Raw genomic sequence first — 16,809 nt, 5'->3', positions numbered from 1 at the left:
TGTATCACCTTCCCTAGGACGTCTACTGAACTAGACCTCCAGAGGCCAATATTTAGGCTGTTTCCCATGTCTTCGTGTAGACAATTTTCTTTATAGCTCAGTAGTCACACGTAGCCACAGTTAATTCCTTGGGGCAAGTTCCTGCATGCAATCCTAATAGAGGGAGAAAATACACACATTTTGTTTAACCTTTGACAGAGATTGCCGATTTTCTTGCCAAAGAAATTCTGTCAACACAATGACCCCTTAGGTCTGGTCCTCACCCTGGTATCCAGTACCTTCTCTATCCCTCAGGGGGATGAAGGGCATGGGATATATTTCTCAAATCAGAAAGGCGGGCTTAGGAGGTGGGGAGAGATTCAGAAACAGAGATGAGGAAGAAGTCCTGAAAGTCTCATTACCCCACCCCAACCCCCACCCCACCCCCGCCTAAAACGCTCATGAGAACACAGATGTGGCTGTGATTTCTCCCTAAAGATATCAAAAACCAGGACTTAGAAATCTGTTTTTAACTCTGTTTTGCATATGTATGTGTGTCGTAAGTTTGTGTGTGTGCATGTGAGCGTGTGTGTGTGTGTGTGTGTGTGTGTGTGTGTGTGTGTGTGTGTGTGTATGCACACGTGCATACTCACATGGAGACCCACCATTGGCATCAGGCTTGATCCGTCCACTCTATTTATTGAGGCTGGGCCCTTGCTGAACCCAGATGTCACTAATTTCAGACAATTCAACAACTTGCTTGAGGAGGTTAGAGCTGTCTCTGCCTGCTAGGACTGCAGGTAGCCACCACACCTAACTTGCATCGGCTCTGGGTTCCAAACTCTGGTCCTCAGGTTTGCTTCATTCAAACCCTTCATTCACCGCTGTCTCCCCAGCTCCCCACCTCAATTGTTTTATATTGAAATCTTACTGGTCCCACGAAGAAAAGGTAAAAAGTTCTCAAACAGTCTAAGGAAAAGGAATCCTCCATATTCATACAACCCAAAAAGGGCCGCTTGGAAGGGGTCGGTCGAATTCTTGTCCCCTCCTCTTCCTCTTGGATGTTCTGTTTCTGCAGATGAGATGTGACCACACTAATTTTCACATCTCCCCTTAGACGGCAGACTTTCCTACCCTCTGCTCACTGGGACCTCTGCCTTGCCAGTCTATCATGATTGCAGGATGGCATGATCCCCAAGGAGTGTGTGTCAGCGTGGCTTCCAGGAGAAGGGCACACCCTCTCCCAGCCTCTTGCCGTTGGCTCTAGCACTGGGCTTCCAAACCCCATGCCTGAAGCAATCTATAAGCCATTAGCCGGGCCTGTATTAAATCTCGCCGGGTTCATCCCTAAGTCCTTAGCTTTTATCCAGGGTCGATATAATAAACGACTGTCTGAAGAACGTTTCTGCATCTTCTGCAAGAGTCTTTGAAGAGAGTGTCTATTATGGGCCTCTCTGTCCCTTCTAGTACGATTCTTATGATAAATTTGCGCTCACACAGAGTGTCAGGGAAAAGTTTGGCTCCCCTGACAAATGGCTATACTTTCTTTTCTCCAATAACTCATCATATTTTCCCTTCGCTTTAGCTCAATTTAATGCGCAATTGCAGTAAGTTTCTTCTGCTAGGTTTCGGGTTTAATCATTTCCTCCCTTCATCCGTGTGACTTTGGATATTTTATCTTTAATCTTCCTGTTGCAAGACCTATCTTTTTTAATTATAAATCATCTCGAAGTTGTTTGGGAGTTCCTAGGAACCCCAAATGGTAAATAAACAGACAATTGTCCTGACCCCAGGCCAACCCTTTAAAGTCACGACCGCCTTGTTATTGATAATTCCCTCCACAAGCCCCACATTCCCTTCTGGAGTTTCCGAGTCGCTGCAGTAAGGGACTGGAAGCTATTATAACGTGAACTTGGGGACAGGGGAGTTGACAGAGAAGGATGGCGTCTTCAGGAATGGACTGTCACGTGGTGTCAACCAGGCATTTTTCTGTACCCATTGAAGTCTTGTGAGTCTATTCATACACACTAGCTTTCTGATGTGATGGTGGCCGTTTCCTTGTGAGGATGACAGTCACCCTGCTTTCATGCTGGTCTGCTTGGCAGTTGATGGGCAAGTGTTGGAGGTGGGTGGGTGTTGCTTAGGGTGCTGGGACCCATGGGAGTAGGCAGCCTTGCTACTTCAAGGGACATTTAGGCACCATCCAGACCTTCTCTGGTGTTCCCTCCACTTTGCTGTGCATCCCTTGCTGTATCCTTGGGATCTCTCTGCCTCCAATCCCACCCTCACCTTTCAGAGTCTCCTCCATGAGAAATCACTACCCAGAGGTCCTCATTCCTCCCTAAAGTCACACCCCTGCAGTGCCCTCAATGTGGCCAGAATAGACTGTTGCTTGACTAAGTTGGACTTTGTGACTGGCTTTAGTTGATGGAAGGGACACAAGTGGCAGTGTGCCAGCTTCGAAGCCCAAGCCTCATGAGTCCCGATGACCTTCTTCTTGTTCCTCTGTGCTTCTGCCAAGGCCATGGACATAGCAGGTCCTTCAGCATGGGGCCTTATGAAGCAGAGTGCCCCCATATGACTCTCAGATTCATCAGTATAGTATGTGCTGCCTACCACTGAGATACTGGGGCTGTTTGTTACACAGCAGAAGCTGACTGATACACTGCGAAACAGCCTTCCTGGAAGACCTCGGTCTTTTCCTCTGACCTTGATTTTTTAAGACAAAGACCCCTAGGAATTTTGCCCTACTCCTATTGTATTCCGAGTCTATCCCAAGATCCCAACTGTTGTGGTTTGAGTACAAAATGTTCCCGAAACACATGTGTTTGGACATTTGGTTTCCAGTCAAGTGGTGTTGTTTAAGAAGGTTATGAAATACTTAGGAGGTAGAGCCTTACTGCAGGAAGTGTCTTCTTGTTCTCCTGCCCCCTCTGCTTCCCGTCTGTGGATAATATGATGTAATCTCTCGGCTTCCTGACTGCTGGAACTGCTTCCTGCTCCTGCTGCCATGACTTCTGTGCTGGGAGGAGCATAACTGCTCAGGAATTGTAAGCAAACAAACAAACTGCTTTCCTCTTTAAGTTGCTATTTTTTCCCCCAAAGTGTTTCATGCACGATTCTGGGCTTGCAGCCTGTCCCATAAGACTAGAAATCCAACAGAACGTGTACCTCCTTACTCCTGGGATTTGCTCTGTGAACTAAAAATAGCCACTACTTACTGAGCACACGCTCATGGCATACCAGGCCCCAGGTTGAGTGCCCACCAGGGATTACAGAAAGAAATCCCCAGAGTTACTCAGCAGGTGCTGTGACTACCTTTGTTTTTACACACAGGGTGCTGATGGGACAGTCCAAGGTTTTACTGAATCTCAGCACCATGTTGAAGGAGACCTTGAGCCCAACTTGCCTGACTCCAGAGCTCACTCAGATCTGCTACTTTCCCTTAATCATAGATCACTCTGCCCATCCACTAGGTTGCCAGGAATTCCAGTTCCACTGGCTACCCCCCCATCTCTGTGCTCAAGCCCAGAGCTCACCTCTATTCTTAACCTCTGTGTCTTACTGAGCAGTATAAAACCTCTAGGGGCCCATCTGCGTCCCCTGGGCTGAAGAACACAAGGCAGGAGAGAAATGGGTGTGGTTGGGGTAACCTTCAGGAAACCCTCAGGAGCTTCGTGTAGCTTGCAGGACCTCTGGTTCATACTGCTTCTCCAGTGTCGAGCCTGGGCTCTCAATCCAGCCCATTTGTTACTTTTCTTGCTGTTCTGCCAAAATACCTGACAAGAAAGTCTGAGAGAAGACGAGTGTGTCTGGGCCCACAGTTCGAAGGGACACAGTCCATCATGGGGCTGGGGGTTGGCAGGGCACGTGGAAGTGGGGCTGCATCGGGGAAAGTAAGACAGCAGACATGTGATTCAGCTGCCGCACTGTGTCAGCAGTCAGGGAGCAGAGAGTAAACAGGTGGGGCCAGGCTATAAAAACCTCAAGACCCAACTCTAGAGAGCCACTTCCTGAAGCGAGGTTAATGGTTCCACAACCTTCCCAAACTGTACCACTAGCTGGGGGCCAGAGGTTCAAACCCACAAGCCTGTGGGGCAGGTTATTTATTTAAACACAGCACTAAGCCAGTGAGACAGAGTGGGACACGGCCCTAGACTGTAGCCCCAGTGTTCTCGCAGAGAGACGGAAAACCTGAGACCTATTTCTTCCCAGTGCTGCGACTTATTCCCCATACTGCAGGAATAGCAGCACCAAGAGTCACACTGCTGGGGGAGCAATTAGTCCCTGTTACCATTTGACTCTCCAGTGTCCCCCAAAGACCCTAGTGTTGGTTGGGGATTTAGTTCCCAAGATGGTGCTGTTAGTTAGTAAGTGACGGAACCTTAAGTCATAGGTGGGATGGGGGAATTGTGGGACCCCCGCAAGCCCTTCTTCTTTTGCTTCCTGGCTAAGAGGTGGGTAGTTCACTCTGTCACACACGCTCCAGTGTTGTAGTTCAGAACCCTGCTGGAGGCCCCAAAGCAACGAGGACCCAGCTGAAGCCTCTGAACAGGATCCCTCCTCTCATTCGTTAATTAGCTCATGACCGCTAACCCAGTTTCCTTAGAAAACGGGGGCGCAGTTTATGGGAGATTATATCGCTTACGGCTAACTCTGTCTACATCTTGCACTTGTCACCGGAGACCCCAGCACCCCGGGCTGCACGGAACCAGAGACCGGGCTCCGGGTGTAGGGTGACTGAAAGGGACGTGCTCACCTGTGGATGTCCTTGCAGAGCTCTTGTTTAACCCGGCTGACATGTTTATATCCCGGAAGCCCCATTTGTCCTGGGCCCTCTCTACTCTACAGGCCCTTGGGGACAGGTAGATCTCTTCCGACAGGACAATGTGTTTCTGAGCAGATGTGTGCCTCTGCAGTCTGCTTGCTCCCACATCCCCAAGAGTGACTTTGTCCCCCCCTCCCCCAGAGAGGTGCCCTACATGATCATAATCTACTTCCTAATCCTCAGGATGGGACCAAGGGTGACTTCCAGTGCAGGTCAACAGTGGTCACTTCTTTTCCACTGACTCCACGGCTCAGGGAGAAGAGGCATTGTGTTTGCAGCCTCCCCACATCCGAATCCATCCTCTGCAGCAAAGACAGGTACCAGGCGTCCCAGAACCAGGCCTGAAGTCCACTCCGTAGCGCTTCAGAGCCTCCCGCCTGTCCTGTCTCAATAGTCTCTGTCCTCGCCGCCCTTCAACAAGTGCACTGGAGGTGACAGCCTCCGTGTCTCGGGCTGTGGCTCTTGTGCTGCCCCGCCTCTCCTGCCCTTCCTCCTGGGTGTAAATTGGTTCACAAATCCCGCAATTCGTTTACCTCATGCTCTGCTGGGTTTCCTTGGCGATTTTCTGGTTTACTGCCCGTTGCCTGGTTGCTAAGATTCCTTGTAAATTGCCTTGCCCTCTGCTCTGCACTGCCATTTGTCCGGGCTCCGCGTGGAAGCTGTTGTCCCGGCACTTGCCGTGTGCCACTGGCTCGCCCGCTCGCTCGTGGCTCCGAAGCAGCAGATCTGCGGCAGGCCAGTCTGCCGCCTGAATGGCAAGGAGGCAGCAGGGTACACAAAACCCAAGGGCGCAGAGTTAATTTATGCCTCGCAGCAGAAGTCGTCTTTCTCTCCTGCCTCATTCGGGAGGCAGAATCAATATATCGAGATGGTAGGATTGCTCACTCTTGAGAGGTTCCTCGGTGCCACCAGCCCTAAGGAACTGCAGGCGGCTGACAGACAGACAGACAGATGGGCCTCTGCGGACAGAGTAGATAGGACTGCAAAGAGACTAAAAGCTCTGGCTCACTGAGGTTCAAATGTTAAGCTCCGCCCACCACTTCCTGTCTGTGTGACCTTGGCTAAGTTACTTCAACACTCTGTTCTAATTGCCTGTCTGTTAAAAGAACATCTATCCCAATGGGGTTTTGGACGGTTTAAACGGGGTGATATACGTATAGATCAGTCCCTGGCATACAGCAAGTACTTAATAAATGCTAACCAAGGTCACTGTTATCGTCATTGACACCCCGCGCCCCGCGCTCCCCAGCACCGTGGCATCGCCATTCTGACCAGCCTTTGGGTGTGTTCTTGTTAGTTCCCTCCCTTGTCTGCCCACCTCTGCCCACTGCCTCTGGCTAACCCAGTGGCTTTTGCACTCTCTAATTGAGAAGGGATGAGTCGCTGGTCGCGACAAGAAAGGGGAACGTCCTCTTCAGCGCAGAACTGTAGATTACATGTCTCGTTTCTATAGATGCCACAGAGCTGTGTAATTGCAGGCAGGGTTTGTGTGACCCAGACTGGTGGGGCTTTGTATAGAGAGAACCTCTGTATAAACCCCAATAGGAAGGTGTGCCCTGGGAACCAACACTCAGTCCTCAGCGGTCACCAGGCTTGGGGACCATTGGACTGTTCTTTTATCTGCCAGGCGATCATCTTCCAAAAGTTGGGCCTGTTGTTCTTCACAGACACTCAACAGGGAGGGAGATGAGAAGTTACAGCCAGCACTGCTTCCTCTCACCCCCCAGTTCTGAAATGCTGGTCTGCCCCTCACCCTGCTCATCCGACAGAGGGGGAAGCTGGGTCCTCCTAATCCGACTGCACTTCTCAGAGCTGGGAAACTGCTTCTGTCTCTCTTCAAATTCTCCGTTAAGCTGCGCATCGCAAATCCTCTCCCTTGGCCTGGATGGCTCTACAGCTATTCTGCATCTGCACTGTCCCAGGCTAGCCCCCATTCATCAGCCTGTGACTCAGAACACGGAGCCAGGGCTGGAAGGCCCCGACCTAGCCAGGCTCCTATCAGCCTGTGCACAAGCTCCTTAAGGATGTGACCCCACAGTGTTCCTTCACACCAATGCTAAGCTGGCTGGCTGTTCACTAGCAGGGACTGTCATAAAGGGAGTGGTCTCAAGAAACATAACCTTTTGTGAGCGGGGAATTTTAACCAGAACACCAAGGCGGATATCTGTGTCTCACTAACATCCATCGCGGGCTGTGTATACAGCGAACACTCGGATTCTATGCTGCGGTGCCCTAAATTCAGATCCACAAAACGCATGCGCAGATCCACGCAACGCATGCGCACTCTTAACACATCGTCACGTACTGTGCAGACAGCTGTTTTCATTAGTGTTGCTATTATGGCCCAGTAGGTGAAGGAAGGAGCTGAGAGCTACTTTTCTCTACGGCCGCAAGACTTGCCATGATATTTTGCTCGCAGAGACGCAGGCACTAGAAGTATTGGCTGAGCTTAATTGGGAGGGCTTCGCGATGTCCTGGGTTTGGACTCAGACTCTAGGAAGAGTGTGGCGAGTTGCATCAGAGAGAAAGGGGAAAGGAAAAGCCCTCAAATTAGGAGGCACAGAGACACACCGGCCTGGAAAACATAGATTCCCATGGCCCCTGCCTTGTGTCAGGTAGCTACCAGGACATGACAAGCCCCACTTAGCTAAGTACCCTAGGAGCCGCCAGCATTTGTGTCCTGTGACACTGGTTCCTCCTTGAGCCGACCTAAGTCAAGTGTAGCCGACCATGTCAGAGCCCATGCAGCCTCTGGCCAGCTCGAGCCTCTCACATACACAGGTGGCATCTGCCGGCTGGGAGAAGAGTGGAAGTGTGGCTAGCCCACATGTCTGTCATAGCTACGTCAGCCCATATTCATTCACTTGGCAGCTGAAGCCGTAAGAGAGAACTTTCCAAGAGGTAGTGTGCATATCTGGGAACTGGCGACACTGTTGCTTCCAGTAAACTCTGTCGGCCAAAGCAAGTCACAAGTGCCATGTAGATTTAATGGAGGAGAGGAAAGACCCCCCCTCTCCCAGCCACAACACTTCTCTGAGCCAGAGAGTTTAAAAGTCACGAGAGAGAGGTACACAGAGAGAGAGAGAGAGAGAGAGAGAGAGAGAGAGAGAGAGGTGCACACACACACACACACAGAGAGATACACACACACACACACACACACACACACACACACACAGAGAGAGAGAGAGAGAGAGAGAGAGAGAGAGAGAGAGAGAGAGAGACACACACACACACACACACACACACACACACACACACACACACACACGGCTGGACACACAGCTCCCCTGGAGTAGAGATCATGCAGCCGGCACATCACATGCATGCACCTGGTCAGGATAGGTCTGTGTGAAGGGTTGGAGAACCAAATGGCATTCAGGAGGTGAGCACTGAAACAGACTAGGAGGGGGCTGCTGGTAGCTATGGCCACCTCTGTGGGCCCAGTGTCTGGTTGTGGCCACCAAAGCATGGCCCCTGTGTGGAGGCTCCACAGTGCTCATTAGATTTTGTCACCAGGTTGAGCCCCATGCTATTCACCCACCCCCTGCATCCCTCCCACTGCCAACATCAGAGTCAGGAAGAACGAGGGGAAATCCCACCAGTGACTGCTCATTCCCACTCCAGAGCTCACTGAGGCCTGGCAAGGACACGATGTTCTGAAGGGCCCCCGAGGATGCCAGGAGACCAGCAGCTCTAATTGACTACAGAAGTGTCCTAGAGTGACCCGGGACAAACATCAAGACCCCTGGGCAGAGGGCAGCCCAGAATAGAGAGCCCATGCGAGACTCTTGTCAGAGCATGTTATAGCTCAGTTTTATAGGCTCTTAAATCTCTACATTTTCTAAAATGAGGGAGCCGGCAGCAAGATGAAGCACCGTCGGGCTCTTTAAATCACTGGCAGCAGCCATCCTGGGGGTAGATTTGTTTTAGGCTCTGGCATGATCTCTGTGTCAAAGACCTCAGGAAATAGATGGTGCTTAAGTTCTGTCCCCGAGTAGCTGTGTGACCTTGAGCAGGTAAACCAACATCTCTGTGCCTTTATTTCTTTTTCTGGCATGGTTGTAATCACCACAGAGAGACACTCAGCTCCTTAGCAGACCCATGGCAGGTGCAAGTGCACACTAACAGCTGGTTCCTAAGGGCTTCTGGTTCCAGGAAACATCCCCCCCCTCCCTTCCTGATGACCCTCAGCCTGCATTAGCCAGATGCCCCAAGCAAACTCAAATGGTTCATGGTCCCTTGGGGATGTCATGGGCTCAGACTTACGGCACAGCCCCGGTGCTATCATTCTCTTAATTCGCTGTGTGACTCCGTAAGTCACCTAACCTCCCTGAGCCTCTGAGAACTGTCCTGAGATCTGGAAATCCTCCGGAGATGGTCACTTGCTGATGTAGCCAGTCACTCAGCGATGAGCATTGTGCCCAAGCACCGTGTGGAACACTGGGGATGAGAGAGATAAATGAAACCCCATTCTTGATTCCCAGATGCTACTGGCAATGGGAAGAGGGGGACAGCTAGTGATCTGGGGCCAAGGCCTAGGGAGGACACAGGTGAGGTGACAGGGCTACCAGTGTCAGACAGGCCCCACAAGGAAGGTCCAACAGCTAAACCCAGCGGAAGTGGGAGGAGACTACAGCAGAAGTGGGAGGAGACTACACGCAGAAGTGGGAGACTACAGCAGAAGTGGGAGGAGACTGCACGCAGAAGTGGGAGGAGACTACAGCAGAAGTGGGAGGAGACTACAGCAGAAGTGGGAGGAGACTGCACGCAGAAGGGGATGCGGAGGGAAGTGTAGCCATGGTGAGCCACTGTGCCAGCAGTAGGGTGGTCAAGATGAAAACAAGATGGGGTAGATGGAAGATCTGGCTGGTTTAACCAGGTGGGCACAGTGGAGGTAGGGGCAGCGGTGACATCTTCAGGTGTGGCATGAGCCCACATGCTCCCAGGAGAGAGGAAAGCAGAGTTCACAGGCAGTCTTCCATGTTGGGGATACCCAGAATCAGTGTACCCTTCTGCCACGTAGTCTGTGGGAAGATAGGCAGCCTCCTCTCACCTCAGAGGCTGAGAGGACTTAATATAAACCTTGGGCCTCCCAGAGGAGTGGAAGCAGATTTGCCTTTGGACCACTGTTCTAGCTGGCACGGCTCCCTGCCTCTCTGGGAGCCAAAGGAAGTGAGAGTGGCCTCCTACTGAGTGGCCCCTGGGACCTCAGACAGTCTCTTTGTTCTTGACCCTCAAACCTAAGCAGCAGCCTTAGCTGCCTGCACCCTCCTCCAGGGAACCCCTGGAGCCTGCCTGTGAGCCCTGTCCCCAGAGTGCCTCCCTGTCCATTAGACCCTAATGGAGGACATTAAAACACGATGCTTGGAACTCTTCAAGACAACCAATAATATTAATAGTCACTCTGTTTAAGATCAAATATTTATAACTGTGTTGCTGTGTCTGTGTTTGTGAGTTGGGTCCAGTCGTTCCAGTGCTTATGAAACAATTGGGCTCTGTAACGTCAGCATGGGATCTCCTGCCTGGGGCTGAGTGGGCCGGAGTTCTTTTCTCCCACTGGAGAAAAGGCCCTGACGTCTGGTGAAGTCCCTACAAGGCACCGGGGAATTCTTGTCTGGGTCTGCCCGTCTTTCTGATTCCTGACTCAAGAAGACACAGCTCTTCCCTTTTCTTCTCTTCTATCTCTTTCTTTCTGAGCCCAAGTATGCTTTTAACTTTCCTAAGGCTCTGGGCTCTTTTGCTTCTCTTTTAAAATCCCCCCTCCCCACCATGTGGCTGCTGTCGGCTGACCTTAACACCATTATCTTCTCCTTTCTCTTCATCTGGGCAGCTGAGATGGACAGCCTTTCTGCCTGGCGGCTTTCCTTTTAAACTCTACTAAGCCTGCCCTCAGGCTTACGTTTGAGTCTGCTCTTAAATTCTTTTATTAATGAAACCAAGACCCGTGAGAGGGGACCCTGACTTTCCCAGCAATGTATGACGGTCCTGCTGGGCGCCCCAGGATTTCTGGTGACACTTCTGACTTTCGATTCTTTAATCAGCGGAGAAAAAGAGCCCGTGACTGCACCCTCAGGCAGCATCCCTTTCTGGTAATGCACTCCTGCTCCATGTTACAAGGAAGCGTTTCTTCCTGGCCCGTTCTGAGGCGTCCTTCCCAGCTCTGACGCGCATCCATCGCTCGCTGGCTTTTCCTGTGCCATCCTAAATCCTCGTCATGTGATGATACGGATCACATGGCTCCATTGCATCGTCGTCGTGTATTGGCTCTCAGCGTCTCCATCTTATGGCCCCCAGACACCACCCAGTGGTCTTTAGCAAACCCCTCCGACCTGGTTCCAGTTCCAGGGCTGCAGAGTGAAAGCACACCACATGCCAGCTGCAGCGAGCCCTTTCTGTGTTGAGAAGCAGAGGGAGGCGTGCTGGTAGCAGACCAGCATCCAAGCATCCTGTCCTCTGCAGAACAAAACAGCTGCAAAGAGCAGTTTCTGGGGCCTCGGGGTGACCTTCTAGGTTTCATGTGATCCCCCGGTAGGATGCAACTCAGGTGGCCCTAGCCCCATGGCTGGTGTCCGCCTCTCCTGAAGTCTTCCAGAGCAGCTGACCACAGGAGCTGCCCTTTCACACCCAGCATCTACGTGGCCTCAACTTATCAGGCTACAATTGGCTCACCGTGTAACGACGTTTGGTTTGCCTCTGGAGCCGAAGGAGGACCTCAAGGAGGTCTCATGTCACGTCTCCTACATATGATGTATGCACACCTTTGTGTGCACATGTGTGTAATGTATGTGCCTGTGAGTGTGTTTGTGCAGGTGGATAGGTACATGTGTATGAATACACGTGGAAACCAGACATCTTAGGGTTTTGCTGCTGTGAACAGACACCATGACCAGGCATGACCTTATAAAGACAACATTTAATTGGTGTTGGCTTACAGGTCAGAGGTTCAGCCCATTATCATCTTGGCAGGAGAACAGCAGCGTCCAGGCAGATGTGGGGCTGGAGAAACTGAGGGTTCCGCCTCTTGTTCCAGAGGCAGCTAGGACGAGAGTCTCAAAGCCCACACCCACAGTGACACACCTACTCCAACAAGGCCACATCTCCTCATACTGCCACTCCCTGGGCCAAGCATATACAAACCACCACACTCCACTCCCTGGTCCCCTTAGTCTATGCAGGCCATACTTACCCATAGAATAATAAAAATACATTTAATCCAACTTCCAAAGCCCATAGTCTATAGCAGTCTCAACAGTGTTAAAAGTCCAAAGTTCAAGGTCTCTTCTGAGATTCATCCAATCACTTGACTGTAATCCCCAAATTAAGACAGGGAGCTCTGCTCTCTGTAGCGCTCTCAGCTACACTCCACTCCACTGCTGCTGCTGTTCTTGGTGGTCACATGGTAGCAATACAATGGTGTCTTCTGCTGCAACGAGGCTTCACCAATAGCCTCCCATAAGCTCTCTTCATGGTGCTAAGCCTCAACTCCTTTGCATGACCCCTTCAGTCCTGGGCCACCTACTGCAACTCAGGCTGCACCTTCACCAATGGCCTACCATGGCCTCTCACAGTGTCAGTCCTTAGCTGGTCTTCACAACGCCTTCATGCCTTCAAAACCAGTACCACCTGGGTGACTCTTACATTACCAAGTGCAACCTTGGCTATCTCTGGAACACAGCTTCTTTGTGCTCTCAGAAAACACTTCCCAGAAGATTTCACCTCAGTGATGCTGGCCTCTTCTTAATCACCGCTAATTTCTTAGCTCCGGCTCACCAGCACCAATTGTCCCCATGGTCCCTTCTATTCTTGACTCTAAAGTCAGAGGCAAATGGCCGAAACTGCCGAGTTCTGCTGCTTGCTGGGGCTGGAACATAGCCCCTTGTTCTATTGCATTATAACTTTCTGTTTTCTAACTCCTTCACTGCCTAAGCTTGGCTACCCTGGAACTTGTTCTGTAGACTGACCTTGAACTCCAAGATCTACATGGCTTCAAGGCCACCACTCTCAATTTGATTTAATACCATTGAACACAGGAATCAGTGCCATTTCACTTCCTGGTGCCCCTTTAATACTGGAACCATATATTTTAGATTTTCTTTCCTTAGCTTGCTCCTTTTCATTAAAATGCTCTTCGTGAGAGTGAACTTTAGTAACCACACAAGAATTTATACCAAACTGTTTCGAGGCTTCCTTTACCATAGAAATTAATCTAAATCTCTTCACCTTAACCTCATGTAGACTCTTCAGACAAGGGCAAAGAGCAGCCACATTCTTCACCAAAACATTGCACAGTCTTTAGGCCACACATTAAAATTCTTCTCTGAAACCTCTATAGCCAGGCTTCCATACAGTTAAGTCACCCTCAGCACAATGTTTTCCATATTCCTACTAGGATGGCCCATTAAGCCCCACTTAAAGCATTCCACTGCTTTCCAAAGTCCCCAAATCCACATTCTGCCAAATAAAAGCATGGTCAGGCCTATCACAGCAATACCCTACTCCTGGTACCAACTTCTGTCCTAGGGTTTTACTGCTGTGAACAAACACCATGACCAAGGCAGATCTCACAAGGACAGTATTTAATTGGGGCTGGCTTACAGGTCAGAGGTTCAGTCCATTATCATCCAGGCAGGAGCATGGCAGTGTCCAGGCAGATGTGGGGCTAGAGAAGCTGAGAGTTCCACCTCTTGTTCCAAAGGCAGCTAGGACGAGAGTGTCAAAGCCCACACTCATAGTGACACACCTACTCCAACAAGGCTATACCTCCTAATAGTGCCACTCCCTGGGCCAAGCATATACAAACCATCACATCAGAGGATGATGTCAGACTTCATTAGACTTTTCCTGTGGGTGCTAGGCATCCAAATTCAGGTTCTCCTGTTTGCACAGTGGGTACTTTATCAACTGAGCCATCTTTTCAGCCTCCCAGACACTTTCTGAAAAAAAATTCAAATAACCTACATTCATCAGATACACCCTACAAGATTGGGATTGGATTTGGGGCAAACGGTTTCTTTCAAACACTCCGCTTGCCTCTCTGTTCAGTGATCTCACTCCTTCATTATAGATCAGTGGTTCTCAAACTTGTCCATGTGGCTGAGCACCTGGAAGTTATGGGGCTTTTTGCGGAACACCATGAAATACTGATATATTTAATTCCATTATATGAGCCAGGAAGAATTTTACTAGCAAAAAATATGACTATGTTAATGTGTTCAATATAATATCACAACCACAAACACACATGTCGTAGGAAAGAGAAGCTTCCAGCAAAGGCTGGCTGTGAGTGAACTTGCTCACCGTTCTTTCCCACCTTTTTTTGTGCTGTTACAGCCTAAGGCAGCCTGGTGTGTATCGGCACCTAGGGAAAGCATAGATCGGGGGTGAGATGACTGAAAATCGGAACCCAGACCTTGGAGAGTCAGACAACCCCTCCAAGCTTCAGGCGCTGCTCTCTCTTGTCGGAGAGCCTCATAGTCTTGGGAAGCTCTCCCAGAGTCACCAGGGCTGCCCTAAAAACTTGTATCTTCTGGGACATAGCTTAAAAAATACCGCCATTCCAGTGTGAGCTGACTGCTGACCCTCTGCTGTGTGTTCCCTCCATCCTTAAGTCACCCGTGGGAGTCTGCTCTGGAAATCATAACCGGAAGGATGAGGAAGGGATAGAGGGAAGAGCTATCCACGCCCAAGCTTACCCAGCTACTCAGAGGAATCTCCTCTTCAGCCTGTGCTCTGGCTGCATGAAGAAGGAGATGAAACGCTCTGGATTCTTGTCCCTCTGTCTGTCCCACAGCAGGCCACTCTGGACCCACTGCGACCAGAGACGACTCCTACTCAGGAGCTGCCCTCTTTCTGAGATCAGCTCTTGGCCCCAGGTTCTCAGACTTAGTTCTGTAGGCGCCCTCTGCAATTGGTTTCTGGGGTACCACACTAAGCTGCCACAAACTCTGGGATTCAAAACCACAGAAATGTATGCACGCATACTTCTGGTGGCCAGAGGTCCAAAACACCACAGTGGAGTGAGCCTCCTCCGTGGGAGACAAGCCTTTCCCTCCTTGGCTTCCTGTGCATTTTTCTGGCTTCAGTTCCTCCTGTGGCCTTCTCTCCTCTTTGGAGTCCACCCAGACAGTCACACCTTGAAGACCCCCTTTTCAAATAAGGTTACGTGCATGGATTCCTGGGGTTACAGTGTGGACAGAGCTTGTGGGATTCTGCCATTCAATCCATTATCCCAGCAAGACAAGACCGCCAAGCAGTCACAACAGGGAGCTAGCTCGGCTCTAGCCCTCTTCTTTCCCACCCTGTTTCCCCACCACTGTCTCAGCTCGACATTGCTACAGGGTCCAGATCATGACTGGGCTCTATCAGTCGTGCCCCAAGAATGTCCCCAACAGCCAGCAGCCCTCATTCACCTCCAGCTTTAGCCCCGTCTCCTCCAAGTCCAACACGTTCTTCTTCCCAGAAGGGTAGTTTTTCAGACACACCATGACTTACTCCAAGATGATATTTCAGTTATTAGAAGTATATCTTGGAAACACACCTCCTGGAGAGGAACTTTGAGGTACAAAGTCTACAGTATAGAGCTAAAAAAAAATCAAATCACTCACTTCTATAACGAGAGTGGGAAGGTATCTAGAGCCTAAGATAAAATAGGTAGGTGATGCTTGAGAATTGGGTCCTGCCACAGGGGCATGAACCCCTCCCTATCTACACAGCTGGCTGAGAGCTCCCTGGAGGAATTGTGCTAGGCCAGGGAGCGAGGGTCCCCATACCCCAAGTAATCCTTTTCTGTCTCATTGCTTCTAAAATGCTTATCACCTGCCAGGGAGCAATCACTTTGCAAGTGGCTTGTCACCACGCCATTAAACTTGCTCCTATATAGTCATTTGGCCATTTGGCTTTCCCACCTCGCCGGCTCCTGTCTGCGCTGAGTTGTGACGCTGCCTTGGCTGCTCTGTCCACCTCAGCAGCTCTGCCCTCTCTTTAGAGAACAACCAAAGTGGCATAGACACCCATCCTGGACCTCAACGCCCCCTAGGCTAGAGCAGAAGGAACCCTTGAAGCTGGCCTCGGCCTCAGAATGAAGTGCAGATCTGAGACCTCAAGACGTCTCACAGAGGCAGGAATTCTAACCTCATTTGCTCTGAGCAACTCAGCCTCGCTTCCTGGCCCAAGTCATCAGGAAATTATCTACTTCCTTCTAATGTCTGTGCCTCACCAGAGTGAACTCCCAAGGACAGAGATAATAATAGCCCGTTTCTTCAGCTCTTACACGGGCATGCGCTATTCTAAGTCTCCAGGGTCTTTAACGTCATGGAGGCTTCATTATAGCTCAGAAGCTGTGCTGCCCCTGGCTTCACAGGGGAGGGAAGGACACTGATGCCCGGAAGTTTCGTAACTGGCTTCCGGTGGAGATAAAACTCAAGTTCAGTCCAATGAGAGACAAAGCCTCTGTGCCAATCACAGTGGGGGACACAGGGCAGGTGGGGGCTTGGTAAAATGTGCCCAAGGAACCAGTAGGTAAATGGGTGCCTTTTCCCTACTGCTGGGCTCTACCTGTGCGAGCACACCCTCCCAAGTATGGCATCTTCACGGCCTGCTGCTTCTTCCTAGGCTGAGTTTGTGCCCTAAACTCCCTTGCAGTATCCTGGTCCCAGAACCCTGGAGTCCATGAAGAGCCAGAGATTCCATGTAAGGGAGTGCATGAGTTCTGAACAGGAAAGGCCTAGGGGCTGAGCAGAGAGAGATACCAACGTTCCTGCAAAGACTATTGTGGATGTCATCACAGGTACAAGGAAGATGTATGTCTTAGTTCCTTTTCCTGTTGCTATGATAAGAAACATGATAATCTAACCATAATGAAACCAGTCTACGGGCAAGGGGTTTATTGCAGCTCACGGTTCCAAGTAGCAGAAATTCGAAGCATCAGGCTTGAGGGTCACATCCCATCTCTAACCAGGGATGGAGAACAATGAGGATCCACTCGCTGGTGCTTAGCCAGC

This window comes from Rattus rattus, chromosome 2 (assembly GCF_011064425.1).
Source record: "Rattus rattus isolate New Zealand chromosome 2, Rrattus_CSIRO_v1, whole genome shotgun sequence".
NCBI classification, from domain to species: domain Eukaryota; kingdom Metazoa; phylum Chordata; class Mammalia; order Rodentia; family Muridae; genus Rattus; species Rattus rattus.
This window is presented reverse-complemented; position numbering follows the sequence as displayed.